We start from the raw sequence: 16,754 nt of genomic DNA on the forward strand, positions 1-16,754 counted from the left end.
TGGAAAAAAAAAGAAAAAAAAAAGGATACTTAGAGCAGCAAATCTAAGCTAAGGGAATATTCTGTAATGGAGCACGGAACGCTGCTATGAGCTCCTGCCTACAGAGCAAAGCGGGAAACAAGCTGTATCACTATCATAGTCAACAGTCTCAGTTTTCTTATTTACAAATGGGTGGGAAATGAGAGTTCAATGAAACCACTTTCTTGGTCTTTTCCAGGTTCAGATGTTTCTTTTACAAAGTGGTGGGTACACTTCCGAAAAGAATGCCTCACATTTGGCACAGTCAAGCACCAACAGGGGAAATTTGGAGGCAGGCAGTTCACTCGTAACATATGCAACTTTGCAGCCAGAGAACTATAAGAATAAGTGACAATGCTGACAAAAGTAGCAGTAAAATAAAGAAGGAAATACTACAAAACTTAGAAGACTTTGCCAAGAGCAGACCTGAATCCAGGCTGATGAAAGCCTGTGTAAGGAAAGGCTGAGGCTTGTGGGATCAAGGACAGAATGGACACACATCAGGCAAAACGCACAATTAGAACTTAAAGATGCTGCATAAGGCCAGACCTGAGCCAAGACAGAGCACATGGGTGTAGAAACAGAACACAGTACTGCATTCCTCAAAAGACTGTTCATGTCCTTTGAGTTTAGTTATAGAAGAATCTGCCTGACTAGTCTCAGATGACCTGTGTTTCAATGAAGATGTCTTACACTTTCTATACTGGACCAGACATACTTGAAGGGTTCTGTTACACATAATTCTGATTTGGCTACTTTTGTGTCGAGAAGGACTAAAAGGCTAGTAAGTGGTGACCACAAAAAAAGCTTAAAAAAGGAATATGGCCACAGGGAGATTATAATCTGAAACGACTGGGAGAGGGAATGTGGGCTAACTTTGAAAAAAGAGAAAAAGCACAAAAATGACAAGAGAAAATGGAGAAGAAAATTAAGAATAAGTTCATGGTAGCTATTGTGACACACTGAATAAAGAAAACGTGTTTGGCCAAAAAGAACTCATGGAAGCTTTGAGAACCATGGAAGGAATTGTCCAGCCATTCCCATTTGGGGAGAATAAAATTCCTTTAAATCAGTGTTTCTCAACCAGGGGCAGTTTTGTTCCTCAAGGGCTGTTTGGTACTATCTGGGGATTTTTTTGGCTCTTACAATTTGGGGAGGTCCCAATGGCATATAACGGACAGAAGTCAGGTGTGCAGTACACAGGACAGGCCCCTACAACAAGGAATTATCTGACCCAAAATGTCAATAGAGCTGTGAGTGAGAATCCCTACGGTGAATAAAGATAGGACCAGTTTTGCAGTCTGGAATCACCTCTTTAAACATAATTCATAGGTTCTTCTCTCCTTGAGGTGATTTACCATGACCCAGTCTGTTTCCCATGACCTAAGTGGAAGGTGAGTGTAAAGGATTTTTCCAGTTCCTTATACCACAGCCTTGAGACCCATCTCCTCCCACTAATCTGATCCTTGGAGCCTTAAGATGAAACTTGGCTCAATCTTAGTCCATGTCTGATGTCTATTAAAATGTTCCCATTTTAATTATTTTCTGCTCTTTTCTTTGCTTTAGTTCTTCTGACCATTAACGGACTGGTGTCTTGACTTGTTGGGTAGAGACCTTCTGATCCTGGTTATGACCCTTTCACGTTCTTCAGTTTGACTCCTTTTCTGATGCCCTGATTTTTAACACTCTCAAACAGTATTCAAGATAGTCAATTAAGTGGAAAAAACCGAATTAGGGCATTTTTAGCATGCAATCAAGTTTCTGAGTATGAAATGGCCCCTTTGTGCTTCTCAAGGCATCACCCCTCACACCAGAGTTCTAACTGTGAAAGTTACTGAAATAGTCCTTAGATTCATAATACTTGGCTTGAAGATGACATGAATCAGATGAAAACAAGAATAGAGTCAAATGCTTTGCTTCTAAGAAAACAGAAAAAACGCCTGTCCCTGTATTTACACGAGGAAGAGGCTCCTGGCACAAACAACTGACTTCGGCTTCTCTTTCTTTCCTGGGATTTAGAACAAATCGCTGCATGCTTGAAGTTTACTTAACCTAGAATCTTCAGTTTGGAAATCAGCAGGGAACTCAACTGAACCTTTTAGGATACCTGGTGTGCTTACATCGAATCTGATTTGAACAGAATATTATTATAAGAAAACCTGCCCTTTGCTAGCTGTTTCGAATGCCAGTTCCATCTGAGGCCTCTTCTATAAGGGAACATTAACATCTTTTTCTGACATTTTTCCTCATGATTGACATTCACCAGAATTTTCTCCCCAGACATTGGTTTCATTAACATTATTATTGATTTTGGTTGGCATTCTGCTCTCTGCCTGATCCTGTAAAGATCAGATGGCATTTTGTTCTGAAGATAAAATTCCCTTTCTCATATGTACATTCAGCACAAAAGAAGCCCACCGGAACACATGAATACAGCCTAATGTACGTCAAGTAGATGCCAAAGGCGTGTGTTCTCCCAAAATCCAGGCAGAGGGAGGTGTCTTCCATGATGGCCTTTCTCCTCACAAACGTTCCAGAACAGGGGAAACAGAGGGAACGCTTTTGTCTCTATCCATTAGCATTCCTCATTCCCAGGACAATAAAGAGCCATGTTACAGAGATCACATCTACCCTGTCTCTAGTCTAAATGGAAAGCAGTGTTACACAGTTAACTAAAGGCATGTCTAGAAAGGTTCATTACCACACAATGAAAGAGAATTATAGTAATTTCTTATCCACTCTCTTAGAGTATCTGCATATATGTGCCATTGTGTGCAAATCTGAATGCAGAGAAAAATGAATGCACCTCACTTTGCTCTTCATAGTGGATCCTGAATTTTAGGACTCATGAGCTGTCAGAATTTCAGTAAGTGAAAATGTCACCCTATTTTTAATGATATATTTGATTAAACCATGGGAATATGTAATAGAGATTCTTCAGGAGTTTACTGAGACCAGTCAGTATATAAAATGCCTATTCTACTGGTAACCAATATTTATTGAATGCCATCTACGTGCAGCAGACACTACACCCAGGGTTCTACACATGTTATTGTACTGAATTCTCCTGTGTCTTAGAATTATGTGTTCACCAAATCATTCCTTTCAAGAGAAGTATATTCTCCAGCACCCTTGAAGTTAGGTAGGACCCTGGGACTAAGTTATGGCCAATAAAATGTGGGCAGGGTAATGTATGTCCTTTTCAGAGCTTGTTCTTAATAACTCTCACATGCTCCTTTGCATGTTTGCTCTCTCTCATCCACCTCTCATTGGTTGGCTGGAGGAAGAGGATCCAGGGGAGAAGTTTTTGGCTTATGAGAACCACTGGATGAAGAAAGCCTGGATTCAATGGAGGAAAGCCATTAAGGAAGGCTAATGGTGATTATAGTAATATGACTTTCCATGAGAATTGCATAACGTTAAATAATACTAAGGTACTAAGATTTCATAGCTGTTCCTACAGAAGCTAATATTATTTTACCTGCCTAATATAACAATTGTTAACTAGAAAAAGGATGCTGCTATAATATAAAACTGAAATATGTAGTATTTGTCTTAATATTGAGTGATAGGTAGTAAGGAGACTGATAATAAAGACTCAAAAGATGGTAACTCATGTCATTTAGTAGCAAAGTATTCGGTACACTCTCAGGACAAAAGTGTAGAAAGCCAACCACATGTCTACTGAGTCAGCAGCTCCAGTGGCAAACTTAGTGTGTGTCGGATCCTACTGGCTGCTTTGACAAGGCACTGCAAGAAAGACATGAACTCAAAAAACACCTGACTGGTTTGCAAGTAGAAATGAAAGGGAATCTAGAGAGTTAGACTGCAAAGACTTTATGTCTAGAAAAGCCATTTGCTTCTAGACACAAACAATAAGAGATAGAATTTTTAAAGGTTTTAAGGGTCCGTGGCCTAATAAAACCCAAATGGGTGAAATGTGTAATGACAGCTCTCAAATGGACAGTGTGGCTTCTCAATCAAATCTGACAGCCATCATTATCTTGAGGAAACAGCAAAAGAAGGGAGATGTGAAATTTACTTTAGGAAAGAAATATAAGTAGAGATGTTGGCGTATGGAACTAACTGTAATCAAAAGATCACACACAGGGTTATGGGTTGAATTGTGTCTTCTCAGATTCATTTGCTGAAGTCCTAACTTTCAGCACCTCAGAAATGGACCTTATTTGATGCAATGTGTATACAGAGTAATCATATTGAACTAAGGTCATTAGGGTGAGTCCCAATCCAATATGATGGGTGTCCTTATATGAAGAGGACATTTTGACAGAGACCGGCAGAGACAGACCAAGTGAAGTTACAGGGAGAAGACAGCAAAGTGAATCAATGAATTCTCTGTGCTTTCCTTCTCTAATTTTCCAAATGGCAGTGTCACTCTGGTTAGCTTGTCTCTGCTCTATCATTGTATAATGAGTGTGTGGGGAGGAAGAAAAGAGCTTGTCTCTTTAAGTCAGAGGTATTAGACCAAGAAGAGCAACATCTAGTGAGATAAAGAAAGTAGCTCATTCATGACCCAGAGATCCTGCGGGATGCAGTGTCTGGGTGGAGCTCCGGGGCATCTCCTTTGGGATGAGGCTAAATATGTTCTAGGAATGGGAAAAGCACAGCTGAGACTCTGCTCTGTACCCTCCCTACCTTTTCATTCCCTCTTGGGCACACAGCTGACCTACCTTTGCAAGTTGCCTTAGAGGTGGTGAGATGACGTGACTCAGGTGTGGGTTAAGAAAAGTCAGTATAATGATGTCTGATTCTTCCAACAATGGCCTCTAAAATCTCTTACAAAATCTCTCTCTCTTACAAAATTTGTCATCTCTTCTCCCCTTTCCTCCTCCCTCCTCCAATTTGGCTAGACAGGTGAAGGGATCCAGGGAAGAACGCCAAGGATTTAGGGGAGCCCAGAATGTCTAGAGTAGATGAAAGGAGTCCAGAGTCCCTGCTTTACAAGGCTTCCAAGGAAACTGCCGAAGAAGTAATAAGCTTTAATTTGATTAAGCCATGAAATTTAGGGTTTATTTGTTGTTGAAGCAGCTACTATTGCTAATCCTGACTCAAATACTTCCCGATAATCCAGAAAAATAATCACAGCAATAGCTTTTCAGAGGAGACTCTCAAAGATTACTAAATTGCTCAAGACTGCGCAGTAAATAAGCCAGTATGTGGTGGGCTAATTAAGTCAAGTGGTTTAGTTTTAGCCCCAGAATGAAGATTGAAGAAACTGTGATATTACTTCACTGTGCAAACACACAGGGGATCTTTCCTAGCCATGACAGACATGGAAATTTGACCTATCATTAGCATATGCACGCACACACATCCAAAATTTGTATTAAATTCTTTCTGCAGCCATGTAATTAATCACAGTGACTCAAGTGAGTTAAGAATGAGAGAAAATCACCAATGTCAGAAAAAAAAAATCTGTTGACCCTTATCCCTGCCGATTTATGGCAAGTATAATGGAGTATGAATATGAAAAAAAGGAGGGGGCAAAGTCACTGCAATGCTAAGTGGCAGTAGCTATAGAATAAGTCTGAATAGGAAAATTACTAATGAGGCAGTCTCGGTCTCAAAGCAGCTATCCAAATGCCACGTGTAAGTGAAATAGTGCTGCAGATCAGGGAGTCGGCGGCAACGCAAACACCAGTGAGCAGACTTGCAGGACCATAGGGAGAGCTGAACAAGTGAAGCGGGTTACCTGGAGATGGAGGCGTTAGCCTCTCACAGTTCACAACATGCATTCAAGTTCTAATGAGAAACCTAATCCCAGGCTCCTTGCCTAGTGATTATTCCCCAGGATGACTAATCACAGAGGGAATTAGGAAATGAAATACATTAGAATTAGTGTCATTATGGACATCAAACTGTACTTGTTTAAGGAGGAGAAAGTAACAACCAGAAGATATATATAAATATATATTTTTAACCAAGAGTTCTGCAGAGAAATTATTGACTACTTTTCTTTGAATATTGGAGTTCTACTGAATTTTACTGACAGTGTATTATGATCAGATGGAATTGGATTTTTCCTTTCTATTCAGACATGATTAGGTGCTGGTGACAGACATGAACAATAGGTGACTGGTGAAAGACTGCCCCAAAGTCACAAGAGAGAAAAAACAGAGATGTATGATTCTACTTCCCGTACGTAGTCAACGAGGCTTGATTTCATCATCGCACAGGGACTAGGGCTGCCTGTATGGTCTAGGCTGGCCTTTTAGACATTATTCTGATATCACAGACAATCTTTTAGTGTTTTATTGGATCTTTCTCTCTCTCCCTGCCTTCCTTCCTTCTTTCCTTCTCAATAAACAAGACCTGGATTGCAGTAGACCTTAAGAATACTCCAAATGATCAGTGGCACTGTTTCACCAAGATGAAAATCATCATTCACACAGTTCTAGAACAAGAGTAAACCACATCCAAGGCACAGAAGCACTGGGGAAAAATCAGAGCACCCCCCCACACCCCGATTCCCTTCAATAACATCTTCCTCCCTCACTCTCATCCTCCATCCTCTCTTTTCTTCCTCTATGGCCCCCAACATATTATTTCTCCCCCTATTCTTTGTTCTTGTCGTGCTCCCAGTGCCACACCTAGGCAGCGTCTATTTCTTCCCATAAACTCCCAGTGAGTTAGCAGATCTCTTTTCCCCTTTGGCTTAACTCCTTTGGATAAAGTTCTCTTAAAGCCCGCAGACTAAGCCTCTTCTGACTTTAGATAGTCCTTCATGCAGACACAAAGGATGACTTCACTTACACCCAATGTTGCTCTTTCTGCCCGCCTGGCCCTGAAAAGGAAGCTAAATGCAGTGAGATGGGCCTTGTTTCATGCAAATCTGGGATAAAGTCCCAACTCTGCCATGAATTCCCTGTCCTTAGACAAAGTTCTTCGTTTCCACTTACCCATCTACAAAGCAAGGGTAATAACACCAGCCCTTCAGGTGGACATCACAGTACAGACCCATGCACTACAGAACATAATACATGGGGATTACTAATCACAGGCCGTGGCATACTGTAGGCACCCAGGAAATGACAGCCTTTCGGCAGCTAAGCCATTCTTCTCAACCTTGCTGTGAAGAGCCATCACACAGGTTTTTAAATGCTTTTTCCCCTGTAACTTGCTAGTTCATCAGCTGAGACTCCTCTCACTGTGTTGCCTCACATTTAGATGAAGGCTCTTGCGGCCCAGGACAGTAGGTAAAAACAACTTCCCTCTGTTTGCCTAGCTAACAAGGATAAATGACTCTTTCTCTGCGGTTTATGTTGAGCGCCTGACGATGCATCACTAAGAGAAGCACTTAGCAAGAATACCCATAAATATGGCTATAACGTTTATTCAAACTACTCTATTTGCAAGGCCAACTATACAAAGGAAGGATGAAAACAGACAAAATGGGTCACTAAAATTAGCCCGCACTGCTGGTGAGGCAGATAATAATAATCTAGAGTGTTGTCTGTTAGAGCCTGTGCTCCCAGGAGCTCTAGTTACATAAGAAAGATTTATGGTAAGAATTAGAAATGTATTATCTTCCATCTGAATGTGGCATCTGCTGCCCTGGGAATACAGGCCACAGAGAGGTATCGCTAAAAGTGTACTCTTTGGAAGGTCCTTCATCTCCCAGACCTTGATGTTTGAATATTATATAAAATCCATTTATATTTGTTAATCATATGCAAACACTGCATGTCTTTCCCTTAGCACTCTCACATTCATATCCTGCATGACTAGAATAGGACTCAAAAGTTATTTACCACTAACAAGAGACAACTGAAAGATCAGACAACTGTCTGATCATGAAAGTGGAACCCAACCTAATCCATATTGATCCAGAGCTGGATGGAGGATAAACTGAGATACAAGAAGGCAGCTTGTGCCTCAATAGAAGAAAGAAAAGTAAAAAAAATAAATAAATAAACATAATTATAATAAATTAATTAATTAAAAATATTAAGTACCCATTAAGTGTGAACGGCTGTACTTAAACTTCTGATATTTTTATCTCATTCATTTTCCCTTAAAAGTTACCACTTTACAGTTAAAATAAAGGAAAGGGGACCAGAGATGTTTATGGAGCTTGCTGCGGCCACTCAACTAGTTAACGGCAGAACTTGACATTCATCTCAGTCTATGATTGACTCTAAAACTTGGACCCTTCTCTTCCTTCCATTCTCTCTCTGTAACCTCCAAGAACACTTTCATACCTAGAGCTGCTGAAACACTCAGTCAGTGACTGAATGGGTAAAAAGCTCTCTAATACCAGAACTAGGTGCCTGGAGCCTGCAGGAGCAGAGCTGGCAGAGAAGACCCCAACATGGAGAGGCTGAACTTCGATGGTAGCTTTCACACCTGTGTTCTGTGTCCTTCTCTCGTCTTGCTACCATTCTTGTGCTTGTGTTGTTGGAAGCTGTCTCTGCATCCGTTCTAAACAGCAGCATCAGCAGTCCTCCAGTCTTCATCATCAGTGATTTGCCCAGTACTTTATTCATTGACCTATTTATTCATTTATTTAATTGAGGTGTAGTCAGTTCACAATGTTGTGCCAATTTCTGATGCACAGCATAATGTTTCAGGCATACATATACATACGTATATTCCTTTTCATATTCTTTTCCACTATAGTTTACTACAAGATATTGAATAAAGTTCCCTGTGCTGTACAGTAGAAACTTGTTCTTTATCTCTTTTATATATAGTAGCTAGTATCTGCAAATCTTGAATTCCTAATTTATCCTGTCCTACCTCCATTCTCCCCTAGTTTCTCTCTGTTTTGTAAATAAGTTCATTTGTGCCATTATTTTAGATTCCACATACAAGTGATATCATATGGTCTTTTTCTCTCTTTCTGGCCTCCTTCACTTAGTATGACATTCTCCAGGTCCATCCATGTTGCTGCAAATGGCATTATTTTATTATTTTTTATGGCTGAGTAGTATTCCATTGTATATATATATACCACATCTTCTTTATCCAGTCATCTGTCAATGGACTTTTAGATTGTTTCCATATCTTGGCTATTGTAAATAGTGCTTCTATGAACATTGGGATGCACGTATATTTTTGAATTAGAATTTCCTTTGGATATATGCCCAGGAGTGCCCAGTACTTTATAAACATGACCACACCTAGTCTTTAGCATTTGCCTGAAAAGTTGTTTTATCGTCACATTTTTCAGGTGAGGAAAATTAACGTAAGAGAGAAAAGGACACTTATTTGAGGACGCACACACAGGTCAGGCATTTGAAAGCCAGGACTCTAATCTGGATCTATTTTGCTCAAATGAAGGTCCCACACTTGGATCAAGCTGTCAAAGACTTCAGGAAAAAAATTTACAGTAGAAAAAAAAAATAATCCTTTCCAGGTGAGGAATTTCCTGAGTCAAAATAATATCTGGCATGAGTTAGCTTAGAGGATGATAGGGGCGCTGAACTTGGCACTGCTGGTTTTCCTGCCTGCAATTAGTCTTACCCATTTTCCTATTGCTTAGCATCCCACAATGGCTCTCCTTTTCCACTCATCAGCTTGTTAAGGATCCTATTTTTCCTTGAGAAATATGACGGGGAGTTATCACCCTGCTTATGTACACCAAGCTAAATAAATTGGTCAGAACTGCCAGAGGAGAACGATGAACCTGTCTACCCCTACACACCTCCTATCACCCTCCTGACCTTCGAAGGAACAGATATCATGGCCCATGCAACCTCATTTAGATTTGGTTCCTTAATACATAAGTGAAAGCATAAATACAGAGATAAATAAACAAATAAGTAAATAAAAATCAGAATACTTCCTTTGCTTTCATCCCCAAATAGGCATCACTGAAAGAAAAGTCATGGAACCATGTTCATCTCTGGGAAATTCTCCTTGATTCTCATACTCTCCAGGACTGCAGGGAGAGGTGGGCGGATATTCCACACCTTGGGCTCAAGTAGGGCTGTTTATAGGCGAGCAGAAATCTTTTAAAGGACAAGGCCCTTTTTTATAGAGAGTTCACAGTCTCCTCCAACCTTCTTGCTGCATTCACCTCTTTTCAAACCTAAGTTCTAGGTAAGGATATATCACCTCTGCCCTTCTTATTTCAGAAAAAAGAGTGGAGATTGGTTAGACTCTAGTAAAACTGCACCCGTAACATCTCTGTGACATCGTATTAGATGATTGTTACATCTTATTTATTTGCCTTCAAGGTAGCCATTGACTTTCTGCATAGGGATGAGCTAGTGCCCTATGTTAGGCAGTAATTCAGTGTATCTTCCTGTATTACACATATTCCTACTGCCCAATATGTCCACCTTCCCATCTCTCAGTCTATGTTTCTTAGAGAGTAACCCAGAAGGAAACAGATGGCACTCTCAAAATTAATAATTCAAGGAGAATTCACTAAAGGGACTATGTACAAATATATGGGTAGAGTTTAGGGAAATCACAGGGGGCAGGAACAACCTGCCCTGCCTCTGTCATCACACCACTTTAGAAGAAAAGAGAGGAAGTGGTACTGAAAGCCAACAGGGGAGAGGGAGAGGGGGAGAGAGAGAGGGAGGGAGGGAGAGAGAGAGAGAGAGAGAGAGAGAGAGAGAGAGAGAGAGAGAGAGAGAGAGAGAGGTGAGGTGGTCTATGAAAGAAGCTGTGATCGCTGAGGGAGAAAAGCCACCAAGTGCAATATTAAAAGGGAGAGGGGGAAAATCCTCAGTTTCACACTCCTTCCCTTTGATCCCCTCCTGGAGTTTCTCATGGGACAGAGGCCATAGGAGCCTGGAAGGCAAAGAGGCTCAAACTAATTCAAACAGATCTGCCTCTTGGGGCAGAGAAGTAGATGAAGAAGGGAGAAGAGTGAATCTGGAGGAGTAAATATGATACCCATCACACCTTGTCTTCACATGATATCCACCAGCCCCACTGACACCATGGAACCCTCCTAGCCCCTCTGTCTTTGAACTACTGTAACAATGAAGAGATTTCTCCCCACTCTACTGCAGACTGATTACATACAATTATCCTGATTGCTTTTGTTTCCTAGGTGACTGATTTTCCCTTTAGATCAGGGACTTTTGGAAGGGCTGGGACTACTTCTAATTCTTTGGAAAGTCTGGTGTGGTTAAGGGTCAAGACCCAGACTGTTGAGGTCAGTCTAATGTAATGTGAAATAACAAAACTCCGTATGTTTCTTCACCTTGAGTGTATAAATGACATGTCAATGGATTTAAGCAAATTGCCCAAGGTTTCACAGTAAATAAAGTTGAGAAAACACTTAGACTTATTCCAGATTTTATGCATTTAGGTTTTGTTGCTTCAGTGTGCAGTTAGAACATCTCCTTCCTGCCTTCCTTCTTCCTTCCCTCCCTCTCTCTTTCTTTTCCTTGTCTCTCTCTCTCTTTCTCTCTCTCACACACACACACACACACACAAACAAGCTTAAATTTGAGCATCATGCCTCTGAATGAAGATCATTTTTGGAAAGGCAATGTTCATGTGGGAGACATGATATTCTACATAAATATAGCAGGAAATAATAATCACCTGCCTTTTATTTTGAGTCTTCTCACCTCCCCCCTCCCTCCAAATCACCGCGTAATCAATCTGAAGCAACAACACGCAACGGCATTAAAATTAGGGATGTTTGGAGAGGGAATTAGTTTACTCACTCATTATTCCTGATTAATAGAAAATTATCCTGCTAACATTTACTGTGCTATTCATTTGTTATTTGGAAGTGATTAGCCACAAATAGCAGTTAGGAACAAGCCAGTTTTGTAGTTTCAGCCACAGCTGTAATTACCTCCGCAGTGCCTCTTCCTTCAGACATGCCTTTTTCACTTGAAGATAGCTCCCACCCTTCCTTAAACACCACCTCCTCTCCAAGATCAGCTATTTTTCCTTCTCTCTACCAGAGTGAGATTAGTGGCCCCACTCATATTCACCCTATTCATGAAGACCTGGAAATCATCAGGGAAGAATTTTAATCTATTGCCCAAAGTTGAGACATCTCAGGGCACAGATGATTCAGTTTCCCAGATTCCCCCATCACTTGCTTATATCCCCAGCCTTCAACACATTTCACATTCATATGACTCTCCTCCAAGAAGGAACGGAGGGCCTCAGAGTCAGACAGTGACCTAACACCACTGTTGGCCACCACTGAAATCTCTGCCTTCTTTCCTTCCTTTCTCTTAAACACCTCCCCACCTGGACTTTCTTTCTGTTCCTCAGGGTGCCCTCAGGATGACCAGTGCTACCCTAGGCATTTCCTGATTGTCCACTTTAAATTCTCCCATTAAATTTCCATTCTCTGTCTTTCCATCCCATCAGAAACCAAGCTTCACCTCATTGTTACTTAAGAAAGTGAATGAATTAATTCGGCCCCAGGGGTTAACAATGACTTAAAATTGAAAATTGGTGTTTCTCATCCTAAGATACTTACATTTTGTCATTTTTAGGGCCCTAATGCAGTAATTCTTAGCCCAAACTGCCCATTATGACAGTTTCAGAAGCTTTTAAAAATCCTCAATGCCTGGGACCGATGCCAGAGTTTCTCATATAAGACATAGGGCGATGCTTGAACCTAACAAGTGGTTCTTGTTGGAATTTTAGGAACCTGTAACAAGATAATGAGGGATTGATGGATGGATGGTTGGTTGGATGGATGGATGGATGGATGGATGGATCGAAGTTCAGTGGGCCAACACAGTGCCCTTACATTCATGGTTCTTTCTTCTCCTAAGCCTAAACCTTTCGCATACTTCTAAGACTCGGTCAATTTTTTAAAATTCCTGTCAAAGAATCATCCAGGATGTACCCTCTTCCAGAGTTCTGCATTGGAATGTGTAGAAATACACATTTTAACATATTCTTATGACACACTAACACACACTCAAGTTTGAGAACCACTCATTGCATTGAGCAAAGCCAAGATTCGGACCTACCTGAATTAGAAGCTGGTTTGATTTATAGTTTATTATTTTTTTCTTTTAGTTACCTCACAGTGGATCTATCATTGGTCCCAGACATCAAAATATATATTCCAGGGCATCTTTGACTTCCCTAGAGAATATGTTTTTTCTACTAAATAGGATACATTCAATGAATTGTTTGATACGACATTTACATTACATCCAGGTATGTTTTATTCATCTCATCATTTGATTCAATGTGTATTTAGCACCATGTGGCATAAGTTACTCCACAGCAAAGAACAAAAACAGATTCACGTCCCTCAGGGAGCTTACAGTCAGGGAGAATGATGTGAATTCAACGAAGATAATAAATGAAAACCAAGATCTGGAGCAAGCATAGGCAGAAGTGCATTCTAAAAGACCTCAAATGCAGAAGACAGCAGATGAGCTGAACTCTGAAGAATGGGCTGGTGTACAATGGGCACTGAGGGCCCAAAGACAGACAGACTGATGATAACCACTCAGGCTGTTCCCTCTTCCCAAAGGCTTTTCACACATCAGGTCTTTCCCACAAATTCTTATCCTCCAAAGCCTTGCTCTGGCTCCATTTACTCTATCAAGTCTGTTCCCCTCGGGGTTAAGCTCATCATATGTCTGTTGTTCCAATGCTTAGTTTGCAACTGCTGCTGTACTAAGAGCATCATGCTAATCTCCGCTGTAGGGAAGGATTTGTTTACATATCTGAATCCACACTTCATTGTGATTGACTTGGTAGCTGAAAACATGGCTTACTCATCTTTCCTTTTCTTTTTTTTTTTTTTTTTTTTTGAGATATATTATTGATTTCACACATTTTTTAAAAGTTATTTTGCTTGTTTGGGGAGGTAATTAGGTTTTATTTATTTATTTATTTATTTATTTATTTATTTATTTATTTATTTATTTATTTAATGGAGGTACTGGGGATTGAACCCAGGATCTTGTGCAGGCTAGGCACGCACTCCACCACTGAGCTAGACCCTCCTGCTATGAGCTGCTCATCTTTGACTGCTCAGCACTTAGCAGACCACCTGGCTCACAGCAGGTGTATAACACATGTTTGCTGATTTAGCATTTATATTGCAGTCGTTAACGGCCAAACTGACCAGTTTGTGTCACAACTCTACAACTCATGATCTATGTGACATTGGTGAAGTGATTTAATCTTTCTGTCTCAGTGTCCTGGTCAGCAAAATGGGGGAAAAAATCATTTTCTAATAGTATTTCTAATCCTATTTTTAAATGGTAAATGCTACTGGCATTGATACTAGGATAAAATGAATTAATAAGAGTAATGTGTACAGAAAAGTGTCTGGTGCAATACAGGTGTTCAGTAATTATTTTCTAACATTTTTATTCATAGTAAAATTGAATAGATGATTTTTCCCTCCATCCCCCTCCTTGGAATTCATTTTATTCTACTGCTGATAAGTTGAAATGCTTGGGCAGGTGGCTAGCCATGAACACATACAAGCCACCTTATTTTGAAATAAGAGTCCCATCCCGAGCACTTACCCTTTTATGGATATTGTCTTGCATCACTACATGGCATTAGGCATCTTACAGCCACTGACACAGAGAAGTCTCAGGCATTGTTGCAAGTCACCCAGTGAATCAGAGGAACAGACAAACAAGACTCGAGATTTTAGGTCAATGCCCACTACTCCCCTATTAAGGACTGAGAGGAACAGCAGGTCCTAACTTCTAAGCCACATGCTTCCCAAGCAGGTACATCCATGATGTCAATTTCAACTTCCTACACTAATCAGTGGAGTTTCTCTCAGTCTGGCATATTGTTCAAGTTATTTTTTGTCTCCTCTTCTATTGCCAGAGAAAAGCTTTGAAGCAGTGACGATCAAGAGATGTCTTGCAGAGGGCATTGTACAGTCCACCAGTTTCAACCGCTAAAGCAGAGGTTCCCTACCTCGGGTGGTTTTGCCCTGACCTGGGGACATTTTGCAGCACCTGGAGACACATTTGTTATCACAGCTCGGGGAGTCTTCTGGCATATAGTGGGTAGAGGTCAGGGATGCTTTTAACCATCCTATGTATGCAGGACAGCCCTAGTAACAAATAATTATGCTGCACAAAATATCAGTTTTGTCAAGGTTGAGAAACTATGCTCTAGAGCCAGGTCACTACCTGAGCATGGGTTTAAAGAAATGGTATAAATTTTAAATGTCCCACATGCTGGCTCAGTTTGAAGTAGTTCTTCACGGGAGGAAAAGATTAAATAAAGTAGCAGGTGAAGATGATACAGAAGGGCAAAGAGACAATAGCACTGTCTCTATTTGGATGCTTTAAGCTTTCTCCATCCCAGCAACGCACCTGACTACCTTTCCCGGGCAACAGACACACAGCAGTTACTTGGTTTCAATGGTAATGATACCCAGCAAGAACACTGATCCTTAAGAGCAGCTCTGTGGATTCTGTGGTCTGACCCAATGCCCTTTAATAAGACTAAGTTCCTTTTGTGACTTCTCAGTTGGAGAGCATTGGGGTACTGGGAGCAAAAGCCTCGTTTGATTCATTTTACCTTCAGTTTTCTTTAAAATTGCACACGTCACAATGGAGGGCCCCAGGTGAGAAGAAAAGAAGCAGGCATCAGGTTGCACAAAATAATAAAGCAACTGGAGTCACGATCCCTCCCTCCCCAGCTACCTTCCTGCAATATTCACTTAAGGTTTCTGTTTATAAAGCAAGATCATCTGATGGTCCCTAAACCATTCCAATTTAACACACACGTCACACTTTAGTAATTATTCATCATAATTTCAAAGACGCTATCATATCTTTTTATAGGGAGATTATTTCTGCCTTCTAATCCCAAAGTCAATGAGTTACAGTTGTGTGGACAAGTTATTTGTGTTCATGCACTGGTGCTTCAAAGGAATTTGTTAAGAAGCAAAGATAGAATATTTTGTTTTTGCAGGTAATCCCCCCTCAATATTCCAATTTTATAGTATTTCAGGCTCACCCAGCTTAAAATTTTATCCAACGTAAAATGAGCTATTACTTCTCAGAGATATTCAAATTTGGCTCTGAAATTTGTTTTTAATAGACAACTGGAGGTATGAGTTTCCATAAATAGTGATCTTTCTCTATCAAGATATACAGTTGACTCTTGAACAATGTGTGTTTGAACTGAGCAGGTCCGCTTATATATGGGTTTTTTTTTTTTTTCTTTTTCAAAAAATGAATGTTACAGCACTACACAATCAGCAATCCTCAGATGCAGAAGTGAGGATATGAAGTCATGGATAACAAAGACCAACTGCAAAGTTACACCTGAATGTTCAATTGCGCAGAGTCGACACTCCTAACCCGTACGTGTTTGAGGGTCAAGTATATTTTTTCTTGCGATGTACCTAGTGTTCTATAATACAGTTTTATGGCTTCATGGAAATTTGACCTGCTGAAAGGTTTGCAGATGTTTAAATGTGTTTCCTTCTGACATAATGTTTTCCTATGAGCCCAAGGGACTCCGAAGGGAAATACAGATGTGACATTTCCCACTGCTGCGTGAGGTTAGCTCATTTGCTCCTCGATCTCTTTCAGATCCCAGGACCCAAAGTCTGTGCTGCAGAGTGTGTTCAGGGGCACGAGACAAACCACCCTGTAACACACCAATTAAAAAAAGAAAAGGATTGTTAAAGACGTAGAGGTAAGCTCTCCTTACCAACGATTTGTTTTTGGTTCAAAAACCATACAGAGGGAGTCTCAGCTAAGAATTTTTGATGTACTCTAAGTAGAAAGGACCACTTCATGTTAGCCTCATCAAAGAAATGGAAA

The sequence above is a fragment of the Camelus bactrianus genome, chromosome 11 (genome assembly GCF_048773025.1).
Source record: "Camelus bactrianus isolate YW-2024 breed Bactrian camel chromosome 11, ASM4877302v1, whole genome shotgun sequence".
Lineage (NCBI taxonomy): Eukaryota > Metazoa > Chordata > Mammalia > Artiodactyla > Camelidae > Camelus > Camelus bactrianus.